The 16,095-nt window shown below is 42.3% G+C and overlaps 1 pseudogene; it reads left to right on the forward strand.

The window, feature by feature from the left end:
- The window catches only part of LOC104137996 (transmembrane channel-like protein 1), a 43,780-nt pseudogene that overhangs the window by 14,554 nt on the left and 13,131 nt on the right, over nucleotides 1-16,095 (forward strand).

The following is a 16,095-nucleotide window of genomic DNA, read 5'->3' on the forward strand; positions in this document are numbered from 1 at the left end:
ACTGACAATATACGACACGGGGGCTGGAGGACCAAGTAGTAGTTGCATTTTCCAATCACCCACCTCACCCTTCCATTCTGCATTAGTGATGTTAGAGCCGATATACCACCTCACCCTGCCCACCTTCCCAACTGCAGGCAGAAAAAAATAACTTCAGTCAAAGACAGTGGAAAGAAAAGGTCCTAGGAAAACAAATATTGAAGAAATACTGATCGGAAGAACTCAAGGTCTGAGCTTTCCCCTGCACACCTATTAGGGTCAGTTGCTGAAAGCTATTTGGGGAAGAATATAAACCAGTTGAGACAGACTTATTCTTGAGAAATAAACCCATGCAGCTTTACCATGATCTTTGCAAGCAAGCAAGGAACCAAAGAGAGAAAGGATGAAGTCTGGGCCTGAGCAAGGCCATGGGAGTTTTGCTCAAGAGCTGCTAAAGTCGCCTTTCATTTATGTAACAAACAAAAGTGGTAAGAAAAGCAGAGACATGCAGAATAATTATTACAATGCAGGAGTTTAGCTTCCCCACTGGGCAACCTATTTCCTTCTCTGAAGTGAGAAGCTGTAACTAAACTCTCTTTTCACAAGGGCATCTCAGAGCGAAAGCTCTTTCTGCCGGCAAAAGTGGGAGCTGGGGATTAAAGTTACACCACAGTCCTAATATTCATCAGTCCTGGCCAAGGGTAAATGTGGGGCAAACATTTTATTCTGCAGTATGAGGCTGTGCACTTTTTGCCTTGTTTGGGATTCCCATCTTTTCATTCCTCCTGAATTGCTGACTCTCGAAACTTTTTGCCGTTTTCTCACAGATGCACATATTTTTAAGTGTGACAGCTCCTTTTATGGTAACTAGTCACACATTTATCCTTCTGGGTCACTCAACCTTACAGCTCCTTGCAAGCTGACAGAAAGTGCTGGTTGCTTTTTGGCACATGAGTACAGGTGTAACAAGACTCCATGAGGACATGCTCACTGGAAGCAAAGCAAACTCTGGGGAGCCCAAACCCCGAGGCCTGTCAGGGTCCAAAACAGATTTTCTGAGACAATACAAGCTGTTCTCAACACATGGTGACCAGGCTTGCATTTGCATCTTCACAATTTATTTAACTGACTTCTAACAACTAGATAAACACTGTTGAGTCTGATCCTTAAAGTGCTACTAATAACATTTTTTTGTTTCTAACAAGTTCAGGAAGCTATTGTGGAGGAGCAGGAGAGCCGAAAAGAGGAAAATATTCACTTGACTTGATTCCTGAGGGTTCTTGCTAACTTCTTGGCCCTGTGCACACTTGCTGGGAGTGGCTACCTCATCTTTTTTGTTGTGAGAAGATCCCAGAAATTTGCCCTGGAAGGTCTGGAGAACTACGGGTGGTGGGAAAGAAATGAAGTTCGTGCTAGCACGTTTTTATAATAGATGTGGTTTGAAACTGTGTTCCTATGCTCTGCATGTTGCCTTTTTTTCTCCTGGAATTTAAATACTTTGAGTGTGGGTGATAAATGTCTAACAAAGCAATTCTTCTTGTCTCCCTGCTTCCTGCTTCATTAAAATGATTATTCTTTGGTTCTTTCAAATGTCCCTTCATATTTATTTTTTATTTGATGCTTTTGCCTTTTCTTCTCCGTGCTCCTAAGATTGTTTTTCAGCTGCTCTATGGAGTCACAAGATTTCTCCAAAGAGCCTGTTGTCCTCTTGCTTTCCTCTTGAGATTGGCACAGGCAAACTGACTGGTGTGTAGTCATGCTCAAAGTTATTTGGGGCCTCATGAACATAACTTTGCAGTGCAGCAGATGAAACTTATACCTTCCAGCTCCAACTGCCCAGTCCAAGAGCCCAATGTCATTTTTAGGATTTGGTCTACTTTCCTCTTGAACAGATCTAGCCCTGCCTAATGGAACTGTATAGTGAAAGTGATTGCATTTGTTAAGATGGTATGCAGTAAGCACCTGAAGTCAGCATTGCCATATGGAAACCTGGGCAGATTTTACTTTCTTAACAAACACACTGTTGTGTATGTTGTAAAACTAGCTGTACATTATTTAAAGCTCATATTCTGAACTAGTGTGTAAAATAGATGCATGATTTAAGGTAAGGCAAAAGGATGCCAACTTGCTAAAGCTGCTGGGATGGAATGATAGTGGAATGAGGAAGGTCACTCCCTAATTTTGAATACCAAAAACCAACTGAGAAACTAACATAAAAAACTCCAGCAATCCATCTTTGGAATCCAGAGAAATGGGGCTGTTGACATTGGATTAAATTACTTGAAAAACATTATTTCATTTTGCTCTAATGGGAAACAGAAGTCATGTACAAAACTGTTTGACTTAAAGCAACATGAGCTCAAAGTGTGACAACAGACTCTCAAATGAAGGCAAGTCAGGAGGAATTCAGCTTTCTCTGATTCAAAAGGTGTGGTAACAGATCTGTGATAATGAGAACTGTGCTACCAAAAGCTGTTATATTAGCTTATGTTGCAATCTGCAAAGCAGTTAAACATATGCATGTTTACATTTCAGGGGATTTTTTTTTGTTTGCTTTACAAAAAAAATCCTGCTAAGGAGGCACTGTATCACAGAGCTAAGATCTAGAACAGATCTTTCTAAAGAAGGGTGGATAATGCAGCTCTGCCAGGATTTGGCTAGAGCTACCTATTGGCAGGTAATGAACACACTTGTGAGGTACACAATATTGCTCTTGATTGGAGGCTAATGCTTAATTAAATAAATGAATTTGCCTTCTACCTAATAGCCATTTAAACATTTTTTCTTATTTTCTAGATAGATCTAAATCCAGATTATGTTTGTATCATGAAGAAATAAATTGAGATTTTGATCAGAAAAAAGGCCATTAACACTTAGTGTACTATTTAGAGCAATTGAAAGTACACCTCTTACAACTGAAGTACACATCTTACATACATCATAGTTCTCGCTGGTTATTTTCCTCTGTCATACTTCTGTAAACCTATACAAAACTGGTCTCAGATTCAGTGAGGCTTAACTTCCTCTCCATCTCAGCAGTACCTAGTCCTGTGGGGTCACAGCTCAGATGAAATAGTCTAGCCCATGATGGGGAGGAGAAGAAAATTATTGGGAACAGGCAGACCAGGATTCTTAGGGGATTTCATTAGGCTTTGCATCTCTCCCCACACATGGTCTGGTAGGTGACTGTGGACAAATCATGAATCATTTGGGAAAGGAGGAGGTAGGTGTTATACATTAAAATTTTTTCCAGATGCAAAAATATATAGATTTCACATTTCATATCTTGCAAGTTCAAACAACTCCATAGATTTTTTGCCAAAAATATCCTGCTATTTATCTTAGAGTTCCTAGCAGTGGAGATGAAGATCAGTGCACTTATATTGAAGTTATTAAGCCATGTTGTCAATGCTCAGTTTTAATTCTAGAAATCATCAGACAGCTTTTATTATTACAAAATATAAATTCTTGCTCTAATTACTTTTTAAAAATGAAACTGCATTTACTAGAAAAATAGACGTTTATTACTGTTTCCTGAAGCAGATGCTAGACAAACCACAATCATTGTTGGTGGAAGAAATGATTTCTTTTAACTACACTACTTACTCTTAATGAACTTATCATTTAACCAACAAGCAGTCATTGTTCAGTATTTAATGTTGTGTTGGCACAGTTTAACATGCTGGGGGAGTGGTGGTGTTTAGATGTGACTGCAGTCCCAGCATTTCTTATCAAATTCACAGCAACTGGAAAAACAGAAAGGCTTGTATAAGCTGTGATTTTCTAGCTTTCAAAGTGTCATGCAGGGGCTTGGTCTCTGCAGTAGTAGAGAGATAAAAGAATGTGTTTGGAACCACAGTTTTCACTAATTAGTGGGTGCCTCTAGATTGTTGTTCCCTTCTTACTGAGAAATGTCATCTCCATAGGGCAGAGAGTGTTTCTGAGATTCACTCAGCAGATACTGAATATAAGATGATTTTGGCTTTCGAGTATAACTCTATCTTGCATGCATGCTGGCATGTTGCCCCTCTTCTGGCATATCATTCTATAATTTTTAAGTCACACAGAACACTGGAACTGTCCTCAATATAAACAGCAGAAGAAAATCTGGCTCCAGCACCTGAGCTTGGAGTTGACAAAAAATCCAGAATATAAATTGGCCCCTTTCTGAAATCATACTAGATGTGGCTAAAATTAATTTGAAGATATATTTTTGCTTTTCTTGTCTGTCCAACAAAATCCTTTGCAACAAACTAAAAAAATTATGAAAATATATCTATGAAATTTGTAAGAGAAATGCTTATGCTTTTGAAATATAGAACCCATAAAAATTTTTGGATTTTGAAAAATTCAATAGGCTACATTTATCTCAGTAAAACCTTGCACCTTCAGTTGCAATCATTCCCCACTTTTCAGCTTGGCAAGTTTCTGTGCCTTGTTTCCACCTCCCATCCCAATAATGTTTTTTTCTCCAGAATTGGAAATGCTCCCAAGACAGGGAGCATGAATAATCAAGGCATGGAAAAATACTTATATAGAAAGCAAATGAAAAGAACATGCTTGCTTTAGATAAGCAGTAAAAAAGTGAGAACATAATAAAAATATAGAAAATATTGAATGTTAAAGGTAAAGAGGACTAATGACTTCTGTCCTGGCTCTCCCATAATGTAGCAACAAGGAAATTTTCAATAAGGTTATCAGGTGCTATATTTAAAACTTACTGTAGGACATACCTTTTCTTCTAAAATGCACATTTGCTATGTCTTCCAGTACAAGAACTAGAGGGTATCAAAAGAATCAAGTAGGATCCAGGTTAAAAAAAAACAAAAGGAAAGCAATGTGTAGCTGGTGGATTTCAGTGCTACCATGCACTGAAATGCCAAAAATGCCAAATGAAAATGAAATGCCAAAATGAAAATGAAAAATGCCAAAATTTACAGGGGTCCAAAGGAAGATTAGACTAAGAAATGAAATAGAGATCCTCTGAGGGTTACTAAATACATAAAATCACAGCTGGCTGAGGAACTCTCCAAACTGAAAATAGTTGGAGGCTGGGACATATTATTCATATGTGTTTGCCCTGTTCTTGCTCTGCCCTGGGCATCTGTCAGGCTAGGCCAACCTCTGGTATGACCCAGAATGTCTATTCTTGTGTTATGTTGATATTCCCCCCTCCCCCCCCAGGACTCATTGCCACAAGAGGATATGAGAGACCAGAGTTTGCGAAGATTTTGATTTGTGATTCAGCAGGATCACAACAGGACTGAGTATTTCTATTGATAACTGGGATATGCAGCCTGTTATGAGAAGTTTATATTTTAAGGATTCATGATTGATCATGTTGGCTGTAGCTGGCTCCAGCATGAGAATCTGTATTTGCCATCTGCAGCTATACTGGGCATTATTTGTTTGGCTTAATGGGGACTGAGACAATATATGTTAGAAACAATGTTAGATACTTTTAAGATTTTAAGATTAAAAAATTTGCACACTTTACTGTTATGAAAAAAAATCCAATGTATTAAGCACTAGCATCTCATCTAGAGCTTAATATCCTAGTGCTTAATACCATCTTCTAGAGGTACCAAAAATAAGAAGATCCACAATTTTCATAAGAGATTTTTTTTTTTGAAACAAAGTATGAAACCCATCAGCTGTTAAAATAATAAGGTCAAGGTTACAGGAGATTTAAATATAAATCCTACCTTTTCAGTTATAAAGCCAAATACTGCAAGTGATGGCATCTATATGTTTTTGTTTATTTCTTTCTTTTTTGACTGTTATGAAAGAATAGTGGCTTATTGTTATTTTAACGAACTAATCCCAATGACAAATAACACTCTCTAAATACATAGGAAACATCAATGAATTCCTGTAATCATTAAAAATCTACCTATGACTATTTCTTACACAGTGCCACAAGACATGTTCAGAATGTACTACTGATTGCCTATAAATACAAAAACCCAGTAATTAGCTCTAGAACTCATTAAAAAACAAGAATTGAAAAACAGGAAAAGGAAAGCCATTTATTTCTTTTAATTAAAAACATCAGTCCAACAGAAGAAACTTTGTAAGACTGAGAATGTACAAATTTGTAAGTGGATGAATTGTTGGCACAGTGCCTTTCTGCTGCCACATTACTTCTGAGAACCAAGATCCAGTCTTAACTCTCTTGATAGTAGGAAGTTAGAAATATATTAAAATTTGTATCAATTTTAGCAAGGTGAATTCTAGGATGACTGAGAAATGCTAGTTTCAGAGGAATTGAAAGATTAGAGTTCTGTGGACAATTATGTTTTTTGTGACTAAATCAACCCTTTTTTCTTACTTGTTTTATATATGCGTCATCTCAAATAAAAATCTTTGTGTTTTCCACTAACCTTTGTCATTTAGCTTGAAATAATGTTTTCTGTTGGTTGGTTGTTTTTTTTTTTAGTCCCTTGAAAATACACTTTTTGTAATGAAATTTTATTTGAAATCGAAAAACTGCACTTTTACACCTTTTCAATTATTTTCATTTTTGGCAGACACAATTCATTGGATTTTGCACTATTTCACCAAAAGTTTCAAGCAGGCGTGAATTTTAGCAACCACTTAGGAATGTTAGATCCTTGGAATGCCTCATTTTCTGTAGAATATATAATCCATGTTGAATTTTCAAACTTTTAATGAAAGCTAGCTATCTTTTTTCCTAATTTTGCATTCAGTAAACTCATTTGATTTCCATACTGCTATGGTGAGGTTGTTAGAGGCTTCAAAGAACAACAGGCAGGAAGAAGAAGGATTGACTTGAATTTGCCTATGCAGTGAGGACATGTAGAATTAATTTTGGGTGAGATGTCAGATAAATTTAATTTCATGCAGTATAAAAAAAAGACCTCATATATCCATCTACAGTAGGCTAGTACTGATTTTTCACCCCCTTTCTTTGTGAAAACATCCTGTGACTCTGCAAACTGATTTTGTTTCTCATTAAATCAAATATCAACTAAAAAGTAGCAATGGAAATACACCCTCCTCCCAAACCAATAATAATCAAAGAACTTGCCTCTAACATTTCACTGTATACTTCTTATTTTCTTTTTTCTTTTTTTTTTCCCTAGGTGAACATGATGATGTCACTTTTAGGAATGTTCTGCCCAAAATTATTTGATGTAATCAGTTCTCTGGAAAACTACCACCCTCGAATAGCTCTAAGGTGGCAGCTGGGACGCATCTTTGTTCTTTTCCTTGGCAATCTCTACACTTTCATTATTGCATTGATGGATGAAATCAATCTCAAGGCAAGCTATTTACAGGGTACCTCCCTTCACCATTTTTAGCATGTAGCAGGGCAAGGATGAAGATTTCCAGCCATATCACAGAATTGTCAGGGAGAGAATCTCTTTTCTTCCTATACATGTTCATGCTTGAGCTGGAAATGGGAGTCCTGCAGTAGAAAAGGTTGAGAATTGGTAACACAACCTCATAATGCTGTTTTCCTATTTATTTATTTTTTAGTTGGAAGAAGAGAAGATAGTCAAGTATAACATGACAATATGGGAAGCCAGTCTACACAGTGGCACTATTCCAGAAAATTTGACTGCTCCTCCAATACAGGTGGACCCTGCAGATGTCCCCAGAGGGCCATGTTGGGAAACAATGGTAGGGCAGGTAATGCAACTGAGCTAATATTTGAAAATAGATCATAATCTGTTACAAGATATCATATCAAACCCCTCTCTATTTTTGCTGTTGAGTGACATTAAGACAGGAAAAGATGTGGGGAAACGCAGATATGGGACAAGTTAATAACAAGGTCCTATTTTTTTCCTTAGCTACAAAGCTGAGAAAAAGTTATTTTAGTTTCTTTGAACCCTATCTAGTAAGAACTCATTTGTTTCTCCTGATAGCTGACAGCATCTGGTATTAGAAATTTGATCAGACAAGATCAATTTCTGACTAAAATAGGCCTATATTAAAGATAAAAAATAAGTAGCTCAGCAGAGAAATAGACATCAGATATAATCATACATACATACATGCATATAATCATATCATATACATCATATATAATCAGATCTTACCAGCAGTGTGCATTTGAGAAGGTATCTCTATCTTTAGCCAAGTAGCATGCTGCAATACAACAGCAGTGGTTTAATGGTAAATCTGCCCAGACATTTTGATTCAGTTGGACATCCATACTTATTGACCTATTCATATTATATGCCATTTCCAAAGACTTTCCCAACATCTCTTATTCCTCTGTTCAATCATACCTCATTGTTGTTGTTTTGTCCCTGAGACTGAATAAACTTTCCAGCAGCAGCCTGGAGAGCCTTTGTTAGCCTGGTTGGTGAGGGCATGGGATGCAGGTGCCGGATCGCTTACTCTCTTAAGAGAGGAGTTGAACTTAATGAGCCCCTTATCAACCGATGCTCAAGTACAGTATTGCCTTACCCAATTAACTTCTGCGCGGGATGGGGCAGGGAATGTTATTGAAGCTCCAACATTATATCAGTGGTTATGCACCACTGTGGTGGGTGCTTACCCGTCCACAGGTGAATTAGCCACTACAGTGGGAGCGTGGCGTACTTTTGAGTGTTGCGGCAGCTCGGGGTAGCAATTGGGTTAGCAGATGTGGACGGACCGGATGGTGTGGAAATAACATGGCAGATGAAAACCCAACTATTAAAGGGGGCTCCAAGTGCCTTAAAGGCGTTACTGCTTGGCACAGTAATGCCTGCAACTGGGTCAGTAGGGGCGTTGGTAAACAATATGAGGGATTTGGCCCTTGTTGGTGGACCGGATACTAAGCAAGCGAGAGCAGCTCGGAATTCCAAGGTGAGAAGATTGGCAGGGACTACTAAATTGAGTGGAAAGGTAACGAGGTGACAGATGTGGACTGATTTGCTGCGGGCAGGGGTATTGTGTGATGAGATAAATGGTCTTTCTGCTGCTGACTTATTCAAGCAGTGGCAGTGGCTGCCTGCTAATCAGCAATATCGGACACAGCCTACCGCCCCAGCCACAGCGTGGAAACTGCCAGCCAAAAGACAATGAGGGGGAGGCAGGTTCCCCGCAATACGAGCGCCAGTTGTGGCTTACCATCGGGGGGGGGGGCTGATGCCCTTATGTGCCCCTGCGTGTTCGCTGGCGCTCTGGAGGGGAAATCGCTGTGCTGGCTTTAATAGATACTGGGGCAGAAGTTACTGTATTACATAGCGCGGTAGCTCTGGGGAAGGCCACTACCCACGTATGTGGGTTGGGAGGTTCGGCCGCCCCAGCGGTACGGGCTGTAGTTACATTAGCAGTTGGCAAAAACTCCCCATTTTCTACCCCTGTTTTATTAGCACCGGTTCATGAGTACATCTTGGGGATCGATGTGTTACTGGGCAGAGATATTCAGACCCTGCAAGGATTGTTCTCCTTTGGAAGGAGTCCTGTGTTACCGCAGTTGTGATCCATCACTTTGATTAGAGGGTATCCAAAATGGGACCCCGTGGATTTACCGGTTCCCCCCACTGTGGTGCAAGTGAAGCAATATGGGATTCCTGGTGGGGAAAAGGAGTTTCAGGAAACTATAGACGCTTTATTGCATACCCAAATGATATGCCCTGCCCTGTCGGCTTTGAATAGTCCTATTTGGCCTGTTTGGAAGCCTGATGGGTCATGGCGTATGACTGTGGATTATAGGGAGCTAAATAAAATTGCCCCACCGTTAGTGGCCGTAGTACCTGACATGGTAACTCTGCTAGAAGGAGCAGGGAAACATCTGCAGGAATGGAAAGCTGTCATTGATTTGGCGAATGCATTCTTCTCCATTGCTATGTCCCGGCAATCGCAAGATCAATTCGCGTTTCCATGGGATAACAACCAATATGCGTTTCAAGTCCTTCCTCAGGGCTATAAACATAGCCCCACCGTTTGCCACCAGATGGTCTCAGCTGATCTCCTTCCCCCCCTTACAGGGTGTACCATCCATCGTTACATTGATGATATTTTGATAATGGGACCTTCTAAAGAACGAGTACATGAGCAGCTATCGTTGCTAGTACAGACCCTACAGGAGCAGAGGTGGGCTGTGACCCCTAAGAAGGTGCAGGGGCCGGACATCAGTGTGCGATTCCTAGGGACAGTCTGGAGGGGGCAGACGAAAGCTGTCCCTGAGAAAGTGCGCAATACTATGTAACAGTACCCTGTTCCCACTACTGTAAAACAACTACAAGCTTTCTTGGGCCTTTTGAGGTTCTGGCGGACCTTTATACCCCACTTAGCATATTTAATGCGGCCGCTACAGCGTTTGGCCAAAAGAAGTAGCCAGTGGCGATGGACTGAAGAACAGCAGCAAGCCTTTGATCTGTGCAAGGAGGCAGTGGTCCAACACTCCGAACTATTCCCTCCATAAGAGGGACAACCTTTTGAGCTGGAGGTAACGGTTATGGGGGATACGGTGTCTTGGGGGTTGTGGCAACAATGTGCTCACGCAAGGCAGGAACCTATAGGTTTCTGGTCCCGTTTCCTGCAAGGGGCCACAGCAAAGTATACACCTCTGGCAAAACAGCTTTTGGCTGTGGTGTGGGCTTTGCAGGATATCGAACGAGTTACAGGACATGACCCGGTGACTGTACACACCCCCATCCCCATCCAGGCCTGGGTGACTGATGATATAGTCAGGGCCCATGTGGGGGTGGCCCAAGCTGCAACTCAGTGGAAATGGAAACACTATTTACAAGCCTGGTATAAGGTGGGGGAGAAAGGACCTGAGTACCCTGCACACAACCTTGTTGGGGGAAGTAGGTTTTGAGCACATGCCTCTATTGTTGGAGCCAGAGAGGCTGCCGCCCCCCCCCCCAACCCACTCCCCCAATAGAGCCATCGCCTGTCCAAGAGGCGCCTCCTTTCGAGACGTGATCTCCTGAGCAACGGGAGTGGGCCTGGTTTTCTGATGGCAGTGCAGCGTATTCCTGGGCAGGAGAGCGAGCGTGGCGCTCCGTAGCATATAATCCTGCCACGGATACTCTCTGTTTTGCCTCAGGAACGGGATACTCAAGTCAGCGGGCAGAATTAAAGGCCGCAGCTATAGCTCGCGATGAGGGAGATGCACGCTACCTCTATACGGATAGCTGGGGAGTATACAAGGGTCTGCGGACCTGGTTACCAACATGGGTCGCCGCACAGTGGCAGATACATGATAAGGAACTCTGGGGGAGCCCCTTGTGGGAAAGGATTTGGGACGCTGCAAACTAAAGCTGTGTCTGTGCGACATGTTGACGCTCATCAGAAACAAGAGACCCTCGAAACTCAGCATAATACAGCAGTCGACCAGATGGCAACTCCCTCGGAGTTAAAGCAAGCTTGGCAAGCGCATGAACGATCAGGGCATCGTGGCCCCATCACCGCTCAGGCTTGGGATCTAGCACGAGGCCATCCCATGTTGGCGTTACATTGGTGTAAGACAGCATGTGCTAGCTGTCCCGTTTGTATGAAGATAACAAAAGTGCCTTTCACCAGCACATATGGGCACATCGAGCAAGGCGAACAACCCTTTGCAACCTGGCAAGTAGATTACGTAGGCCCATTGCCCCCCTCACAGGGGCGAAAGTATGCATAAACTGCTGCAGACACCTACGCAGGCCTTATGTATGCATATCCTACCTCCCATGCGAATCAATCCTCTACTGTGCGGGGCTTAGAGCAGCTCATGTATACTCATGGCATACCAAAAGAAATACAGAGTGACTAAGGTACCCACTTTGCAGGCCATGTAGTACAAGAATGGGCAAAGGACTTGGGGATCACTTGGGTCTTGCATATACCATACCACCCTCAAGCTAGTGGATTGATAGAGAGAATGAATGGCCTGCTGAAGGAACAAATTCGGAAACTTACCACCGCGCAGATGTTAAGGGGGTGGGCGAGCATGCTCCCACAAGCGCCGTTTATGCTTAACAACGGGCGTGTTGGAACGCTTCCTCCCTATGAGCGAGTACAAGCCAAGCCAACCCTAGCGATTCCCGCTCGGATATCTGTAATGGAAGGGGGGATTGCCCCCGCATACTCGCCTCCGGGGAGGTAGAACTCTATACACCCGAGCAACTGATGATTACTGAACAAAGAGTTGTAAGCGTACATTTAAGACTTGACTGCCCTTCACAGTGTGTATGGCTGTTTACACCTTTAATGCCTGTTCAAATAGCCCCACTCTTGTTGACCTCTTCTCAAGACTTATCTTTCCAGGTAGCCGTATCCACGCCAGTGGATGTCTCGCAGGGAGCACCAATGCTGCGAGGAATTCTGATCCACAGTGCCGGAGTGCCCCAAGTTCAGCAAACACCCTCAGTGCACTCTCTAGCCAGTGTGTGGATACTAACTCCTCAAAGGGAAAACAGCCTGGCACTGTTTTAGCAGATGGCCCAGGAGCCACTGCTCTAGTTCTTCCTGATGGCGATACCAAGCCTTTCTATCTTCCCATCAACAGGTTATCACGCCGGCATCTGTAAGTTGCTGTTGGGATGTTGCCTCTTGCTGGCCACGACAGATGCCATTGATCCACAAGACCATCCAGCTTCCCATGTGAATACATGGATCTGGCTCGCACAAAGATCAGCTAACCTCTCTGCTTTCTGTATTGCAGGAGGACGATCAGTGGATGATGTCTTAACTACGTGTTACATAGGTGTGCCACCTCCGCTCGTGGCATTGCCGAGTTACACTTTTCTGAAAGATTTTGATATTTCTGTTATTCCCATGAATGTATGCAATTTGGGTATTGTTTCCCAAAATCTGACACCTTGGACTTACTCTTTTCGTATAGCTAACCTATCTAAAGCAGGTATTTGCTTTTGCTTTGTAAATGCTACCTCTGTTCTGCGGAACGTAACCAATACCCAGTTAATTTGTAATGACACTATGAATATTGCCTATGTGTCTGCTCACCTGATGCTACCACCAGGATGGTTCCTTCTGTGGGGCACTGCAGCATATACATATGTGCTGGCCAGCATCACTGGTGGCCCATGCGCTGTAGGTTGTGTTACTTTAACCATCCTTTGCTTTGTGACAGAGCAGTGAAGGACCCCACGGCATATCCTAGATGCCAGTTGTAACCCCCATGTAAGTTTATTTTCTCATGCAGAAGCCTTAGGCCTATTGTTAAGCCTAGCTGGGATCCTGGGGGTGGTGGCGCATAATTACAGTTAGAGCATGTTGCCTGTGCTTTAGCTCAAGGCTTGAATTGGACATTTGGAGCCATTGCCTCTTTAAATAAAGAGTTGGGAGCAGTACGGCAAGGAACACTGCAAAGCTGTCTAGTGATTGACTGTCTCCTACTGCGACATAACCACAGATGTCATGACTTCGCCAGGCTGGGCTGTTTTAACATCACTGATGAATCAGCGTCTATTGAGAACGCTATCAGCCACTTGCAAGACATTATCCAACATATCTGGCAGAATGATGGAGATGCCTGGCTGGCTAATTGGTTTGGCTCCCTAACGGGATGGCTGGGCCACCTCATACAAGGAGGACGCTTGTTTATCTTTGCTTTGTATTATGTTATGTTTTGATTTCTTTGCTTTGCAAACTCCCTTGCCCTCATACCCTGTGCCCTTCTGAAACTTGGGACGGCCTGTAACTAGCTTTCCATCTTGGGGGTGGAGTGTACGGGAAAACGCGGAGGAAGGTCGAGGAGCTAGGCGATGGAAGCTAGCCAGACCGTCCCGTGGGAAAAGGAGCATCCGCTGGGCACGCTGACCCACAGTCACACGGCCGAGCCCGTGCCAGTGTGGCGCTGCACCTGGGCTCTGAATCGGAAGCAGCGATGAGCTCAATGTGCTTGCTGCGCATGTGTGCCGTCCATAAAAACCTCACATAGTGCCCCCCCGGCGTTCCTCGCCCTGGACCGACGCTCAGCGGTGCCAGGGACTCTCCCGCTCCATTAGTGCCTCGATCGGGAAATCGCTGGGGAACCCCCGCCCAGACGCAGAGGTAATAAACGCGCAGTATCGACCCTGGTGTGCCTTGTGTTTGTGCATCCGTCCCTGCCGGGAGTCCGGGCCGTGCCCCCGCCTTACCCTTGCACAGCCCCTCTGGTCTTCTGACTAGCACTGAATGATAAGCTAAGAACACCAAAAGCTCATCCCTGTGTTAACTTTCTTCTTAATTTGAGGTCAGAGAGAATAACAGTTTTCTGGGCAATTGGGGTAAGGCCTGACACAGTAGGATTTAGCGGGGCTTACTGAAAGGATATTAGAAGAATGAAGATTTTCTTCTTTCCTCTCCATATTCAGTGGGAGTTGGTGCTCCTATAGGAAGTAAGCCTTTTTTTTTGAATCTTCCCAATGTTATAGGGACCAAAAAGGATTTAAGATATCAGCTAAGAATTCCATTATAGCAGCAGTTTTGGGTGGAAGGCTTTCCTGGTCTGATTATACTTTGGAAATCTTGGCTGAGAAAATGTGAATACAAATTAGAGCAACAAATGAGGGTCAGTTTTTCTCCTGGCATCTCTCAGAACTGGTGAATGTAGAGGAGGAGCAAAGAGTCTTTTCTATGTTGAATTAGGGTAAGCACATGTAGAGATCTAGTCTGCTGTTTCATTATTATTATAATTATTAATTACCTGAATATATTCTTAAAATAAAATATTGCTTTAACAGGAGTTTGTGCAGCTGACAGTCTCTGACACAATGACAACATATATCACGATTCTAATTGGTGATTTCTTGAGAGCTGTCTTTGTTAGGTTTTTCAATTACTGCTGGTGCTGGGACTTAGAGTATGGATTTGTAAGTATCTGATTTGCTATTTTAAATGTCTTTGTCAGATTATCACTTGACATTTCTGTAGTAAATTAAATTTTCCTCTCAAGCCTCCAGAGTTTATAGTTGACTAGACATGTCACCTTCAAAATCCCAGAACAAAATTAAGCATTAGCTTTTCTCAGAATTTGCTTTTGTCTTTATATCTATCTTGTTCCATAGGCTTTGGTAACCTTAGGAAAAGTATTGTTATCCATTTGATTGTGTAAGCAAACTGTACACATTTTTTACACATTTCTGTTTTAAAGCCTCATCCCTAGTTCTACAGAATACAATGGAGAGGCTCTCATTGATTTTTGTGGGCTTTCAGACAGGCTCTTAAATGGTTTCTAACATACTGAGGCAGCCAGTGTTTGTGGGGAAAAATATGAAAGAAGTTGCTCTAGAAATGTTATTAGCTATATTGTTTGCCAGAATTAGTTTAGCTGAAACAAAGTTAATGAGTCCTGTAGCATAAGTATGTGGGTATGCCAGCTCTTCACTCTGGAGAGACTTTCTCTCTTTTAAACAGATCTGAGCTAGATTTAAATTAGCTGGCTAAGATAGCTACACTGATGGCTGCAGTTTTCACCTGTGAGGCACTTGCCAGGGTACTGGGAAAGTTTGCAAAACCTCTCCTGAAGCCTCTCTTGTACATACTAACTGTTATGGAAAAGAGCTAAGTCATGTAAAGCTATCTCGGGTATGTCTGCGTGAACAGCTATCATAGCTGTCCTGCCATCCTCTTATTTGTCTTCACTTCTTCATAGTTTTACCTTCACAAGTACATGATTTTCTTGTTTTAATGAGAGCCACCTTTAGGGAAATTATTATTATTCAGAGGAAAAGTTTTGTTGTTTTTGTGGTTTCTGGTATGGCAATCTCACTGCTATTGTTGAACCACTATGAAATTTCAGCTATTATAGCAAGGTTCAGCTTTCTCCCTGTTAATTGAGACACTGTGTCTCAACCAGGGCTGGTGTAGGGCTGGAGAGAGACAACCAGCCAGACATCTTGTGGACAAACAAGTCATAACCTTTGCAATAGCAATATCAAATGTTGGAATTTGAACATAGTATGGGCAGAGAGTCAGCACAGCTTGTGGAGCTCTGGAACAATGTATTTTCATATACTTAAATTGCCTCTGGAGCTTCCTCATGTTTTCAGATGTACCATAGCCATTGCAACAGCTTAGTCTGGATGTGGGGAACGCATGAATCTCTGTAGCCAAGGCTAGGCCTGACCGGAAATAGCTCAGAGTTGGTATTTTCCAAAGATGCTGAAGTGATAGTCTGGACATTTTCCCTATTAGGATATCCAAGATCAATGAAAG

This window comes from Struthio camelus, chromosome W (assembly GCF_040807025.1).
Source record: "Struthio camelus isolate bStrCam1 chromosome W, bStrCam1.hap1, whole genome shotgun sequence".
Lineage (NCBI taxonomy): Eukaryota > Metazoa > Chordata > Aves > Struthioniformes > Struthionidae > Struthio > Struthio camelus.